Below are 16695 nucleotides of genomic sequence, written 5' to 3'. Positions count from 1 at the left end.
ATAAATCGTCCGGCAAATTCGAATGAACATTATCGTTCTACTCCTATTGAGGCTGGTTTTATGGCAGTTGCTGAATGACAATGATGAGCCCATTGATGATGTCAATGTCTGTCAGAAATGATGTGTTAGTGTGTCTCTTCTCTGAGTCTGTTGTGGAAAAGGAGAAAACTGATTATGACTTTGGGTCCTTTCATAATTTTGAGTTTTCTTTGGACATGCCAAAGACAATACGAATGAAGTATGAATTTTATTGGAAGAAAAAAGTTGTATATTTCTAAACACTTGTGAGACTTGTTTTTCTTTTTTTTCTTTTTAATTTTATTATGACATTCTATCCGACATCGAATTTTTACTCGTCCTCTTTGTGCGCCATTCAAAAGTGCTGTTAAGGCAAATCGAAAAACACATCTTTTATTTACATTTACTGAAGCGTAAACTTTTCGATTCGGATTTGTTTATTCTTTTTTAGAATTATCCCTTGATGGTCTCACCCCCACCCTGGACAATTGTTGTTGTTGTGTTTTTGTTGAAATTGTCAAATATCACTGAAGACTGTGTATTTGTATAACAATAAGACAAATCCTTGAACATGAATGTGCACAGTCAAACATATGTACGTATGTATGTTTCAAAATTTTGTATCCAAATATGTTCGCATCAAATGTGTGTGTGTATGTAAACATGGGGAGCATTTGGAGCACGTGCGTGTAGTGGGGAAGTGGAAAAGTGTTATGAATAGCGGATGAGTTTATAGAATAACAGACGACACAGTCGTAACAGCAATTCACAAATCAACAACATTTGGATAACAACAACATTCAAGGGGAACCAATACAAAGGCATACAATAACAAAAATATGTGTGTTTGTTTATGTATAAATAAATATGTGTATGCAAATGTAAAAGTAGAGAAAAAGAAAAAAATCGATCAACATCGATTCACCTCTCCAGTTGCCCACGACCTATTCACATGCTTACGCTTCTGAATGTGGAGACAATTTATCCTTTTAACTACTCCCAGGAGAAATTAAAGAACACAAAGCTCCAATACTCCAATACAATTACAATAGAATATTCAAAAGCTGCTGCTTTGACTTGATAGACATTTGAGTGATCGATTCATGAAATACTGCTGGAGGTGGCGAACATTCGTCACACGTCAAAGCCAAGGATGATAGGACCATTAGCTTTAAGGAAATACTTCCTGTGTTTTTTTGGTAATTGTTAAATGCTGTTTTCTTTTTCGAATAATATAAATCAATTTCCTACCGAACTCGATAGGCATGAGAAAAAGTAATACGCGTTGAGGAATTAGGATTTTTTTAAATAGAATTTTCAGAATAGAAAGCTTCGCTAACAATGAAACGTAATGGGAGATGTGGATTGTAGAGAGTTTAAAAAAAAAAGGCAAAAAACCTATATTTTTTAATATAGGTCCTTTTTTCACATAGAATATATATAATACTAACTGGCGCAATAAGGTATTTTGATGATCTAACATACAGTTTTTGATATTGTCTTGAATTCGATATTTGTGGTTTGTAATTCGGTATTTCTGATTCCTTCTGGCAGAACATTTTGTATGTTGGTCCACGTTCTCGCATATCAGTATATTCATATTAGCCCAATACTATATATGCTCTATACTCTTAATCACAGCACATTTTTATGTCGATTTTGTGATGTCTGTCTGTCAGTCTTTTGTAATAACTCTTTCGAACGAATTGAAATATAAGGTTAAAATTTTGAAAACATGTGTATTTTGTTTACGAACTAAACGTAAATGGACCATTTTCCCCTTATAACAGTACCTCTCGATATTCGGTATTTGGATGATTTAAGTCACATTTTCAAAAGGAATTGTTTGAAATTCGTTTCTTAAAGTTCGTAACCGGTTATACCTCCAGATTATGGCAGATCATTGTCTATATAGGTTCATATGTTTTTATTTCCCGATACTCGGTATTCTGACGATTTTATGAAGGCTTGCATCTGTGACAGAAGACTGCTTATATTACTTTTACAACGTTATATCCAAACATTTGGTGATTTTAGACACATTTTTTAAAAGATTGTTTTTAAGTTGACAAACCACTGACTTTACCTTATTTTGGAGACTTCTTACTAACCGATTTCACTGGCAAAATAGAAGTAGACCCCATATTCAATTCCGATATTTGTATACGAACGAATTGAAGTAGATTAATAAAATTTTACTCAAATGTATGTTATGTCTGCAGGTCTTTTGGTATTGAAAATGGGTAATGTAGGTCCACGACTTCGTATAGCCCCCAATAGCGGTACCTCCCGATATTCGATATTTTGATGATTTTAGCCACACTATTTACCGGAATTGTTTCAGAATTGATATTTGAAGTTCGTAGTGGATACTACAGCCTAAGACAGAAAATGGTCCATGTCAGGTCCAAGTCTTCATATAGCCCCCATATAATGGTACCTCCCGATATTCGGTATTTTGATGATTTTAGCGACATTATTTACCGGAACTATTTCAAATTTGGTATTTGAAATTTGTAGTGGATACTACAGCCTATTACAGAAAATTGTTTGTGCAGGTCCACGTCTTCGTACAGCCCCCATGTAGGTTTACGTCTTCGTATGGCCCCCATATAACGGTACCTCCCGATATTGGGTATTGTGATGATTTTAGAGACATTATTTACGGGAATTATTTCAAATTTTGTATTTGAAGTTCGTAATGGATACTACAGCCTATGTCAAAAAATTGTCTGTGCAGGTCCACGTTTTATAACCCCATGGTACCTTCTATATTCGGTAATTTGATGACTTTAGCTACATTATGAACAGATTTTTTTCAAGTTTCGCATTTCAATGACAAAAGTTGCCTATTCAGGTCCACGTCGTCGTATAGACCGTAATGTATCGGGCACCGTCGATATTTTTAAGATTTTAACAGAATTTTTAACGGATTTAATTTTTTTAAAAATTGTAAAATTTGTACCAAATGGTGGAGGGTATTCAAAGTTCGGCCTGGCCGAACTTAGAGCTTTTTTACTTTTTATTTTTAAATGTTTTCTTCACCTGATGGTGTAGGGCCAAACTTAACGCGTTTGTACTTGTTTTATATGTTTCTTTGTTCATAATTATTTTAATGCTATACATAGCGATGGATGTCTTCAATGTTGTAGACAACTTCCTTGGCCATATTTTCATCACAATTGCCAAAATACCTCGTTTCGTTGAATACAATACAAGTTCATATCAACATCAATAAATTCTATATCATCAGTCGACATTTGTTTTGTAAATAAGAATTATTTATAAAAACACAATAACAACCCTCAAGAGTCTGCAAGTCAAATCGCTGCCTTCACTCCCCACTCCGGCGAAATGCTGGTATGTTCTCCGTTTGGAGGCAAGTAATGGAAAAAAATATGTACTGTAATATGCATAATTTAAGAAATAATTTTTTTTCTGCACGAGCAGAGTCGTTGGCATTCAAAGGGTTATTTTTGCTCGTTTACTTTTTCCCAATTCTGCCATTACAAGGAATCCCAAAAATATGAGCAATTTTTGGCAATTGACTTAAGAATACGAGCTAAGTGTTTGTTTTTTATTATTTATAGGATTTATGCATAATTTAGCATCAAGTTTATGGAATGTTCCTACATAATTAAGTTGTGCATGGGATTTCTACCGATTCGCATTTTTTTATTTCCATAGAGAGATTTCAACGCCACGGTTATGACTCGGACAACTGATGAGAGGGGTAACATGAAAATATTGTGCAAGAAAATAAAAAAATTGAGGTAAATGGAAAGGGAGACACACCTTGAGCATGTACTTAATAATCTCAACGATTTCCGAATAAATTAACAAAAGTATGAACTAAGGGTATATGAAAATTGTTATTCTTTAGAACGTTGTGAAAGTTGTGCTTTTCTCTTTCGAGATGATCTTAATGACGGAGACACTACTATGGGACACGCCGTTGGTCAAACGGCTAATCTACATATTTAGTGTTTAATGATGGCTTGAAAGGGGTTATTTTTTATAAAATTGAATTTATTTTGATGTTATTGCAATAGAGCATATACGAATTAAACACCCGAACAATCCAAGTTTAACGGACATTAATTGGTTGTTAACAATATGATTTTTTTTCTCTTCGTACCTCCTTTTTAGTGTATTTGCTGTCATGAAAATTCGAACCATAGTCCTTAGGTTTTGTAGTCAAACGTGCTCACTCTGTGCCGCCATTCATTACATATTATTATAAGGGTGATATTATGTGCATTTCTTTGTGTCATTCTGAAATAAACGATAATGATCTGCATACATTCTTAGTCTATTTTTTGAATGTCCATCCGTTCGTCTGTAAATGTAATTACATAAACGGCTCAGATTAAGATATCGCTTCCATATATATGTTTCATCCGATCTTAAGAAGTTTAGTGAAACTCGGTAGCTGTAGCTACCAAATATATATTTTATCCGATTTGATATTTAAGGTCTTTAAGGAAAGATGCCCTTGATATGACGATATTCGATACAAGCTAGAAATACATTTGTTAAATATTTTCGAGATCGGTTAAGATTTAGATATAGTAGAGTAGAATATAGTTGGCCTGCCTAACTGTTATTTTTTCTTTAGTTTAGCAAGTACTTACTTCAGATTCGTTTGTTAATGAGATTTTTGTTTTTTTTTTTTTTTACTAAATGCAATTCATTTTACACAGTTTTTATACCCTCCACCCTACTATGGAGGGTATATTAACTTTGTCATTCCGTTTGTAACTCCTCGAAATACTCATGTCAGACCCAACAAAGTGTATATACTCTTTATCAGCGTAAAATTCCAAGTCGATTTAGCCATGTCCGACTGTATGTCTGTTGTAATCATGCTATCTTTCGAACGAATTGAGATAGAAGGCTAAAATTTTGCACACGTGTTTATTTTTCCAGTAGGCAGGCTAAATTCGTTATAACGGTACCTCCCAATATTCGGTATTTTAATGATTTTAGCGACACTATTCACCGGAATTGTTTCAAATTTGGCTTTTGAAATTCGAAATGTTCGAAATGGATACTACAGCCTGAGACAGAAAATGGTCTGTGCAGGTCCACGTCTTCATATAGCCCCCATATAACGGTACCTCCCAAAATTCGCTAATTGAAAATTGTCTATGCAGATCCAGGTCTTCGTATAGGCCCCATATATCAGTACCTCCCTATATTCGGTATTTTAACTAATTTAGGTACAATACCCACTTCAGTTGTTGTTATGAAGTTGCAATAATATAAACATATTTTGGCAAAGATTTAAATTTAAGTCTTATTTGTTTTATAGATATTACGTTCATGTAAAGCTACTGAAAGAAATATTAAGAACTCCCCTACAGATGTCGCCAAAAGAGTGACGAAACGTTGGGAAACAATGCAATAAAATCTTGTGTTTTATTTGCCAACAAGCTAAATAGAATACAATTAAAATTTTAACATTTAATGTTGCCTTGTTATACCCTACAACACTATGTGTTGGGGGTATTGTAAGTTTGATTGGGCCAAAAATTATGTTACATCTCGAAATATTGGTTTCCCACATAGGAAAGTGTATATGGATCTTCCTATCTCGCCGATCTGAGTCGATCTAGCTATGTATGTCGTCCGTCTGTCCATGTTAATTTGCAATCACGCTACAGGTCGCAATTATAGCCCGATCATCACGAAATTGGTTGAAATGGAGGTGGGGATAAGGTCAGAATAGAACCCTATTGTTTTTGGAGATGATCGCATAATACTTAGGGGTTGAATTATTCCAAAAACTGAAAAATTTCCTGATTTGTAGTTGCTCTACAGGTCGCAATTATAGACCAATCGAAGCGGAAGTTAGCATGGTGCTAGAGCTTTGGGTTGGGCAGAAGCTTTCCAATTTTGATTTGATTTAGTGGGTGAAATAGACCATAACATTTGTGATAAAAGTCAAATTTTCCATTAAACCCCGAATATTTTAATCCCGGCGAAATCACAAATAGACGAACAGGTCAATTCTGACTGTTACGTTGATGCCGACAGTAAATATGGTAAGTGTACCAGTTGTCGGCTTTTTTAGGATTTTCGATTTTTCAATCTTTCAACATTCTGAGTGAAATCTTTTAATTGCAGAAAAATAAAGTTGTTCAGATTCCAAATTTTGTTTAGTTTTCGAAATAAACAAAAATTGAATTTGTTTTTATTAAATTGGCCAAATGTGTAATTTTACTACAATATTAGTTTTTTGCCAGTAGTCGGCACCATTTTCCAATGCTCGGCATGTCTATTTGCCAGTAGTCGGAATATGGTATTTCTGTAAAAAAATATTATTTTGTATAAAATTTTGTATAAAATAAAACAATGCTGAATTACTAATTCAAAGTTTAATCCAGAAATTGAAATTAATTTCGTTTTTAAATAGTGTTTTATTTAATTATCGTTCTAAACCAAATATAGGTAGAAAATCAAGAATAGTATGGTTACCTTCAGTAACGTATGGATTTTCAATGAAAATAAGAATGAGATTAAACAAAAAAAGAAAAAAGTACCGTTCTTATATTTGGAATTTGTGAATTGATCTTTTTCCTTTTGATAGCCAACATTGTTTTTCAAAAATGTCACTGTCCGTCCGTTCGTCTGTTGTAATCACGTTACAGGCTAAACGAATTAAGATAGAAAGCTAAAATTTTGCCCAGATTTCTCTTTTTTCTGCAGGCAGGTCAAGCTTGAAGATAGGCTATATCGGTCCACGATATCGTATAGCCCCCATATAACGGTACTCCCGATATTCGGCATTTTGATGATTTTACCCACATTTTTTAACGGAATTGTCTGAACATCCACACAAGGAGTTCTCTAAGAGAGCAGAGAACACTGTTGACGTTTTTTTCTTTTGTAATTATTTGGTCAATTCTATTCTAAGTTATTTAAGTTTAAATTTCAAAACTGCCGACTACTGGGACATGCCGAACTTAGGCGCACTTACCTTATATCGGATATATATAGCGAAATATATACAATGTATATATACAAAGGATGGGGATGTTAGCTAGAATGCTAATATCTCAAGCATGGCTGGGCCGATTTTGACAAATTATGCCAATTCAGAATGCCCTCTTGGCGTAAAAGTATGAAATCAAAAAAATCGCATAAAAGATGCCAATATATAGATTAATATAGATTTCGTAGTATTTTGTGACATTTTTTTTGAAGTGTATGTTTTGTAATATTTTTTCCACCTTACAACACAGATTGGAGTTATTATATACAGATTGCTATTATCGTCCGATCCTCAGGAAAATTTTCACAAGGATAGGGTTAGGTTCAGAAGTGTTAGGCCTATTGTTTTCAAAGATGTCCGCAATATATTTAGGGTTTTAAATGGACCAACAACTAAAAATGTTCCTGATTTTGGTCACAAATAGAAATCAAAGGACACGAAAATCAAAGTTAGAGTTTAGGAGAGCGGGTAGAATGGACAACTAATTTTATGTGAAAAATACCAACATTACTTACAGGCGATATCCGAAATACACAATAGGCGAACTTCTGGCTTTTTTATGCTGATTTCGTTGACGAATATAGCCAAATGTCGTAGAAAAGTCAAAGATATAGATGAGTCTAAATTTGGAGATACAGAGGATTCTCTTGCTTTCGGAGATGATCGCAAAATATTTAGGGGTTCAAATGAACCAAAACAAGAAAAAAATCCTGATCACACAATTAAAGCCAATAGACACGCCTGAGAATAGAGAATTATGAACAAGGAAGAATTCTAGCATTTTAGATGACCATTGGATTATATTTAGCTGAAAAATGGACCACAAAAACTAACAGCACGACGGAGTGCGTAAATATTGGGAAAATATCCCTGGTAAAAATGCTAAGGGTAATATCTGGGCAGTGCTCCGTGACATAATTTTAATAGTGAAATCTTCCAAAATAGATTTGGACATAAGGGAGCTTCTAACATATTGTAGTGTTGTAAGGTATCACATGGTCGGACCACAGTATTAACTTCCCCACGTTATCTTGGGTAAAATAAATATAGATATTAGACCCTTCTGACAATTACAATATGTGTGCTCTTGAAATACATTTCCTTGCTATAATAAATCCAGTTATGAGAAATATACGTTATCCGTAGAAATGTTTATTAACAACAAACATTATTTCCCGTCATGCACAATCACATTCTCAGTATTCGTGATATTACATTTTTTTGTGCACAGTATCTAATATCTTAAAATATTTTACTAGAAAAGCATATTAGCATAATAGTTAGCTGCAATTCTACCAGGTATGTTGGGAATCACAATTGTTTTCGGAAACCAATATTACATTTCAAAGTAATAATAATAAAATATTTTGATTTGTGCATTTTCAGTGGAGATTTGCAAGGATATATTTAGCGGCAAACATACGTAGAACAATGCAAAACAACCAAACCACTCATAAACAAGTAACAAATGTAATTTCGTGAGTATATTGCATTAAAAGTTAAGGGTTATAGTAAAAATTCAAAATTTCAAAAATCTTTAAAATTTGGGTTCATACAAAAAGCTCAACTGAAACTAAAAGTGTTAAGAGAAATAGATTTTGTCCATCAGGGATTCAAAATACCAATTCTAGCCAAATCGATAGTAATATGATGTAGAGAGCTTACACAATGTCCAAATTCGGAGGTAGCATAATATGGGGGATATACCCCTAAAGCTTAAAATCAACTGGTTATAAATCAAAGGAAATGAAACGGCAATGGTAAAGGGAAGAAAAATGGAACAGTAAAGCTTAAATATAGCACGAGTTTTTACTAAATGGATATTTCGCTTTCTGCGATGTATAGGATTTTAACCGATTCCAGAATGAGTGGACCTACTGTCCTATTTCCACATTTGATCTGATGTTGGTGATAATATTGGAATGTGGGAAAATGTTGTGTGCAACGAATTTCATCTCAAGGGTCTGAAACCCTTATAGTAGGACGAGTTAAACAATATGTAACCGCTAATAAGGCGGAGAATACAAAACAACGATATAAAATAAATCATCCAGACAAATATTTACATATTTAATTAATAATATGTAACAAATAACAACTAAAAAGTAAGTAAAGTGTCCACCATTGGAGAGTATATAGATACGGGTCATATAAAGAGTTTCAAAATGGCAAATATCGGGCAATGCAGAAATATGACCTTACATCTACAACTTGCTGTCCATATCAAATGAAATGGCTCCTTTTACGAACGAATTCGAAATGTCAAACAATTATATTGAACATAAAAATATTAAATATCAATAGGTACCGCTTTATAGGATTGTATAAAAACATTATGAACTCAAAATATCAAAATGGAGGTTATACGAAAACGTGGACCTTTACAGACAATTTTCTGTCAGTGAAGGCGGTACTTATTCTAAATTCAAATACTAACTTTAATAATCAAAATAGCGAATATTGGTAGGTACCGTCATGTGGACTATGTGCCACAACTTGGATAATTCCTTGCAAGTGTATTTTTGACCACTGAAAATATGAACTACCGGAAAAAATCAAATTTGGACGTATAATGCGGTACAATCCGTAAAATGTCGTCAAACCCTCCATTTTACGAAATGGTGGACCTATATGATCCATTTTCAATACCAAACATTCTAGGAATCTAAAATACATTTGAGAAAAATGTTATCCGTTCAGAGGGAAAGGCAGACAAGCAGACATGGTTTCTTTGACATAGAATTTGATGCTGATCAAGAATACCTGAACTTTGAGTGGTTATTGGTGGTCGAGGTTAATAAAATGGAGAGCATGAAATCTCCAATGAGAGCATAAAATCTCCAATGAGAGCATGAAATCTCCAATACGTCTTTAAGCTCCCATCGTACACTGCCTAATATTAAAGAATACTTCTTTACACCTTTTTAGCAGTGTACCGAATAGTAATGTAAAGAGTATTATAAACATGACAGTAGCAGCATCGTTTAGTAGCCGCTGGCAAATGGCCCCAGTTCTGCTATGGCTGCCACGTTGGTTGGTTGGTTTCTAGATTTCGCCTGGTTGTTTTATAATTTTGGCAGTTGATCAAATGCATTCTTTTGCCATTTAATGTAATTGAAATTACTGAAATAGTTTTGGCTTAGAGTGCGGTGTGGAGTGATGCGGTAAGGTGTACGAATGTGTGCAATGTGGTTTTTATTGTTTTGGTCTGATTTTTCCCGGCGTTTCTGCTCGGGTTTTTGTTGTGCGGTGGAATATTGGAATACATGTTAATGTGTTTTTTTTTTCTATTCGCATTTCGATGTTGGTTTCGTTTAATATAAAAATAATTCCGGGGCAAAATATTGTTGTGCAGATGCCGATAGATAAGAGATAAGCCTCTAATTAAAAAAGCTGGAAATAGAGAAAATGTTATATTGTAATTGTAGATAAATGCAGTAGCATTTAATGGGGTTAAGATCCATTGACCTAGTTGTGGTAAAGTTTTTCAATTAATAAGATATATTTATATTAATGCAGCAGAACTGATGATATGATGCTACTCTTAGCACGCGTAGACAATTTAATGAAATAATAAATGTATTTTTATTTTATACAGAACGGCATATTAGGATTGCAATTGCCGTTCTGTATTTAAGACGTATCCGTGTACACTTTTTCCAGAAACATACGATCTCTAAACAGGCATCGGCATTTGAAGAAGCAGTTGTTCCTACTAAAACACTTATTTGCTTTTTCAGAAAGAACAGAAATTTCGCATTCATATATTCGTAATCTTTTCACACAATATTGTGATCCATTTCGCTAGCTAAATTTTATCCGATGATCATCAAAAATTCTAGGCTCCAGTGCTCCTTATAAAAATTCAATTACTATTGGTCTCTAATTAAAAACTGTAGAGCGACTGCAAATCTAGACATTTTTACCCATGCAAAAATTCGTGAAGATAGGACTAATATTGCGACCTGAATATAATAACCCCAACACGTAGTGTTGTAAGGTAGAAAAAATATTACAAAAAATCTCCTGCGATAACAAATATGACAAAAAAATTACAGAAAAATAAGCACATTTTTATTAGCATATTTAATGCGATTTTCCTAGATTTTATTCTTTTCAAGCAAAAAGCCATTCTGAATTGGTGAGAATTTTTAAAATCTGGCCAGCCATTCCTGAGTTATAAGCGTTCTAACTTATATTCTCTTCTTTGATCTATATGCGATATATTGGATATCGGAATCAAAGTGGTGGTCCGAAGTAATCTTTGGGTGTAATTGTGATTTCGCTGGAATTAAAAATATTCGCCATTTGATGGAATTTTCGATTTTTTTTAGATTGAATTTTATTTTATTTCAACTGCTAAATATTATTTGATGACCATCCAAATTGGTAGGTTTCTGCCCATTTGTATTTCAGTTCAACTCCTAAATATTTTGGAATCATCTCACCCAACAATAGGCTTCTGACAAAGTTTTGCTATAACTCTGTCATATAGAAATAAGTATAAGGTATCCACAAGAAACTCCTTGTGTGGATTTTCATACAATTACGTTAAAAAATGTGGGTAAAATCATCAAAATACCGAATATCGGGGGGTACCGTTATATGGGGGATATACGATATCGAGGACCTATATAGAGAATTCTCCCTCAGGGGGTAAAGTACTTTCAAGGGACTCCTTGTGTGGAATTTCTGACAATTCCATTAAAAAATGTGGCTAACATCATCAAAATAGCGAATATCGGGGGGTACCGACAGACAGGGCTAAATCGTATTAGAATTTTACGCTGATCAAGAATATATATACTTTGTTGGGTCTAAAATGATTATTTCGATGACAAACTTAATATACCCTCCATACTATGTATAGTGAAGGGTTTAAAAAAAATGTAACGCTTAAAATCAATAAAACTTCAAATTCATAAATTAAAAAAAAATAAAACTTGTAACTATATACGGAAACCTTAAAATTTTTACAAACAACAAACTACAAAAATTTATGCATAAGACAACTTTCTCAAACGGGTCCTAGAAGGTAAAAATGCAACTGAATTCCAATTTCGAAAAAAAAAAATATATATATATATATATATATATTAAGAATGGAACCTTTCACCGACCTTTTTTATATATTTCTCTAATTGTGTGAACCTCATACTGAATTTGAGCTTGCTTTTGTATATTGATCAGCTTTCTTTCAAATGTATTTCTTATATCTTGTTTAGCTCATTATTGAGAGCATCGTAATTTCGGTAAATTATTTAAGTTTTTATTTGTCAAATTATTTACGACCAGTCCGAAAGAACTTTTATTTCAATAAAGTTTTCAAACATCTTATTGGAATATTTAAATAATAATCCATCGAAAATGTGTCTACTAATTGAGCAAAGAGACGCTTTGTGATGCGGTCGCTTTAAATATATTTGACATAAAAATCAAAAGTTTAAGGTCATTTTAATGCCATCACATTATAATAATCTACAGCGCCATGCAGTGATGTGGGGACATGGGTGGAGGCAAGCAGTTATTTATTCGAGCAAAGTAATGTACAAATAATGAACCGTGAATATTTTTACTTTACAATCGTTGATTATTTATCTGGACGCACACAGATAAAATAATTGTCATCAAAACTTGGATAGATATGAAAATTGATCTTCTTTAAGCGGAAAATAGTTCGGAGTGGTAATGATCCTTTGGAAGATGTGACTCTTTACTTCTCAACAAATCTCTCTCACTCTCACCCTTATACTGATAATTCGTATGAAAACTTGAGTTTTTTTTTCCAAATATCTGGCATGCAATCATTACAGCAAAAATAGCTATTCAGAATGAGTCTTGATTTAATCATCACAGATTTTTTTCTCCGTGCATCAATGTATGATGCATTGACGTATGCTTGGCATTCATCTGCAGCATACATATGTATGTATATCCATAAGTTTGCGTTTTAATTAGTGCAAGTAATCATTTAATGTCGCCGATGATGAGGTGGTTGAATGACGATGATGAGGGGATTGAATGGAAGTTTGGATGGTTGGGGGGTTACACCATCCCGCAATCCGTGGCTTATTAATGCAAATGCGGGCAGGTGGAAACAATAGCATAATTTGCACGATTGCAACGGACACACAAACACACACACACACACATCGGCACTCTCATCAGAATTCCTACTCCACTGCTGTGAAAATGATTAAAATGTACATATTTCACAATGAAGTGTGAGCAAAGTGGGCAGAAACATCTGACTGAAGCCGTAGCTGACATACCTGATGGAGGAAAACAATGCGATATTGTATTGTTTGCCATTTTCTTTGGCCCCAATAAAATAGGCTCTGCTGTTCTGCTTTCTATGACTTCTTTGTGAAATGTTCATGTGAAAGTGAAATAAATCCCAGTGGAAGAACGGCAGAAATAAGCACACGAACCGAACAACGGCCGAACAAACGAAATATTGGCTCTCAATGGACCCATAATTCATGCATGAAAAGCGGTTAAAGTGTCAGTGGGTTGGTTGGTTCTCAAAGAAACGAGCTCTCTGTCAATACCTTGTACACGGTCACACAAAGAAAGCTCCAAATCAATTAAGTGTTCGCCGCCTCAATGAAAACGTCAAATATGAGCAGCTATCAATACCGATAATGACAAAGCAGTTGTTGGCAGATATGCTGTCGGCAGCAAAAAAAAAAAATATCCCTCGCAAATTTGTCTCTGGCTGGCCGATTTGTTTTCACAGCATTACATGGTTTTCTGTGTTCCATGTATTCTTCAACATCTTGTTGTTGGTCAAGAGCACCGGACACCACAACGGCCACGGCAAAAACAAACCGGCACATGACATTAATCAGATTAAAATGGTCATGTTTTTTGATCTCCACTAAGACTTTTGCAAATCATCTTCTAACGATATTCGAAAATAACCCGAGGCTTGGATAAAAAAAACAAACTTTCATTTTCGCATGAAAGTGATCGCAAACAAAGCAGATCTAAAACCGATTGCTTGGTTTGGTTCTTTATGGCCAAAGCCAATTTTTTTGGATATCTGTTTGTTTATTCTTTCTAAAATCTGAATACATAAGCATACCTTTATAATGATAATTTTATTCACATTAATTTGAAAACGAAAATGAAATTTAGCTGACGGCATTTGAAATGAATGTTTTGTTGGTAAACTGAACCGTTTTTGAGGAAACATTTAAGTATTTATTCTTCTTCTTCTTCTTGTGTGTTGAGAGGGGCATGCTAACCGTTCATACATAATACGAATGAATGTCGTTCGATTTCATTATTTAGAAAATCAAGAAAATCAATCAACCATGTTAGACAATAGTTTATCAAATTTCTATTTTGGTCCATTTTGAGCATTTCCAGACATTGAAAAGATTTAAGTAAGCTAAGCCACACTAAACTGGAGTACTTTTTCGAATCGATTCATTTTTCTTGTTAATAGAATGAAATAAATCGAAGTAGGGACAAGTACCAAGTCGAAGGAATGCCACAAAGAAAATATCAATATAATATTGGGGAAATAATACTTTTTGCCGACATTTGTTGAAAATTTGGTATGGAAAGTGATTTTGTGGTAGTTGGGCCCTCAAATGCTATCGAAACGTTGCTACAGCAGGGAATTATATCTTTGTGCATTTCTGTGAAACATAAAAAATATTGCAGGATAGAACTAACTAATAATATGTAAGGAATTACATCCTGAACTTTTGTATGTTCGATTACCTGTCCTGTATTAGTCGATTCAGATTGGTATGTACAGGGTGAGATAAAGAAACTGCAACAAAGTCAAAGGTTTTTTTAGTTTTTACATTATTTTTTAAATTTTTAGAATAAGTTTAGATAAGTTCGAACTGGTCAACTTTGGCACAAATTATGGCCTTAAAACGGCCAATGAAACCGTCACACCCTGCCCGAGTGTTGCTCTACAGTATTTTGGCTCATTCCCGGCGAAGCGCTTGCTTGAGGTGATCGACACTTTGGTATTTTTTAGTGCCAACCTTGCTTCCAAAATGCTCCACAAATGTGCCTAGCCCTGCTTTAATATCAAATGAGACCAGAAAAATATCTGAGACAAGATTTTTATCAAATTTGAAAGACATACTTCTGGCATCAATTCGACTCCGTGTACCAAAATCCCTTTTGCTGGGCAAGATATTATTATTATTATTATTAAACATATCAAGTAAACGCTCTACGAGGAGGTGAGGAATACCTTGGATAATGAAAGTATCAGGATTGAATATTGACTCAACTTTCATTTTTGCTGGTGAAATCGTTGGTATAAAGTTTTCAAAAAAAGTGGATGGTAACTATTTCCTGCTAATGTGGTTGTTATATATTGCGAGTTATTGATTCCAAATTTAAAGCAAGTAAAAAACTTTTAATACCCTCCACCATTTGGAAGGAACTGAAAAAAGTTTTAAAAAATGTCGTCGAAAAATACCGTTCAAATGGAAACCGTTATATGGAGGCTATACGAAGACGATAACCTGCATAAGTAACCCATTAAAGTACGAAATTAAAACATATCCTTTGAATAATTTCGCTAAAATCATAAAAAATCAGATTTTTGATAAGTACCGTTATATGGGGTATATAAGAAAACGTGGATCGACATGACTCATTTACGAACTTAACCTGCCTACTGGCAAAATTCTCATGTGAGGAAAATTTTAGCCTTCAATCTCAATTCGTTCGAAAGATAGCCGATAACTACATGCAGCAGGACAGACAAGCGGACTTTACTAAATCGACATAGAATTTTACGCTGACTATACAGGGTGAGATGAAAAAATTGCAACCAACTTCAGACTGCTGTCATTTCTAAGCCGACAGCTGTTAAAATTATTCCAGTGACAGCTCCTTATATGGTTTACAAGTGCACGAAAGCATTTTGATGAGAATTTTCCAGAAATAAGTTATTTGTGATGGAATTCAAGCATGATAGTGTGATTTCTTTATATTTGGCTGGAAAGCCACAAGTGGCTATCGTTAGAGCAGTTAAATGTGAATAAATCTTTTGTGTCTTGTATTATCGCTCGTTACCGTGATATTGGTAGTGTAGCCCGACGTCAAGGAAGTGGACGGAAGAAAACAGCAACATCAGTTCGAATAGTAAAGAAGCGACTTGATCGAAGTGGCCGAAAAGTGGCTCGTGATCTGAACATATCGCAATATTCCATTCGGCAAATATTGAAAAGTTAGCTCGGGGTAAAGCCATTTAAATTCCAAAAAAAGAAAATAAACTCCAAAAAGCTAAAGAGTTGCTTCGCTTAGCTGAAAGTGGTGAACTGCCGAATTTTGTTTTCCCCGATGAGAAAACATTCGCTGTCCAGCAGTTTGTAAACAAACAAAATGATCATGTTTACTTGCCAAAGAGGTCAGCTGAAAATGTGCACCTTCGGTTGGCCACCAGGACTCAAGCGCCGGCCATGGTGTGCGTCGCCATAACAGCCGATGGTCGCTCTCCGCTCGTATTAATCGAATAAATACCGAATATTATCGCGAAAATATTCTGTCAAAACTATTTAGTGATGTATGTGTTTTTAAATACAAAAATATTGCAAGGGTTTCTTTGTCCTCTACAAACAGAGAGAAATATTTTGTTACTTTTAATGTTTTCAGTTGTAAAATATTTGTTTTCACAACATTAATTTACGGACTGTATT

At 34.2% G+C, this 16695-nt stretch overlaps 1 protein-coding gene across 1 annotated transcript in view; it reads right to left on the bottom strand.

The window, feature by feature from the left end:
* Positions 1-16695, bottom strand: part of LOC101891156 (mucin-2) — a 133972-nt gene that overhangs the window by 67169 nt on the left and 50108 nt on the right. The window lies entirely within an intron of this gene.

The sequence above is a fragment of the Musca domestica genome, unplaced genomic scaffold (assembly GCF_030504385.1).
Source record: "Musca domestica strain aabys unplaced genomic scaffold, Musca_domestica.polishedcontigs.V.1.1 10, whole genome shotgun sequence".
Lineage (NCBI taxonomy): Eukaryota > Metazoa > Arthropoda > Insecta > Diptera > Muscidae > Musca > Musca domestica.
This window is presented reverse-complemented; position numbering and strand designations above follow the sequence as displayed.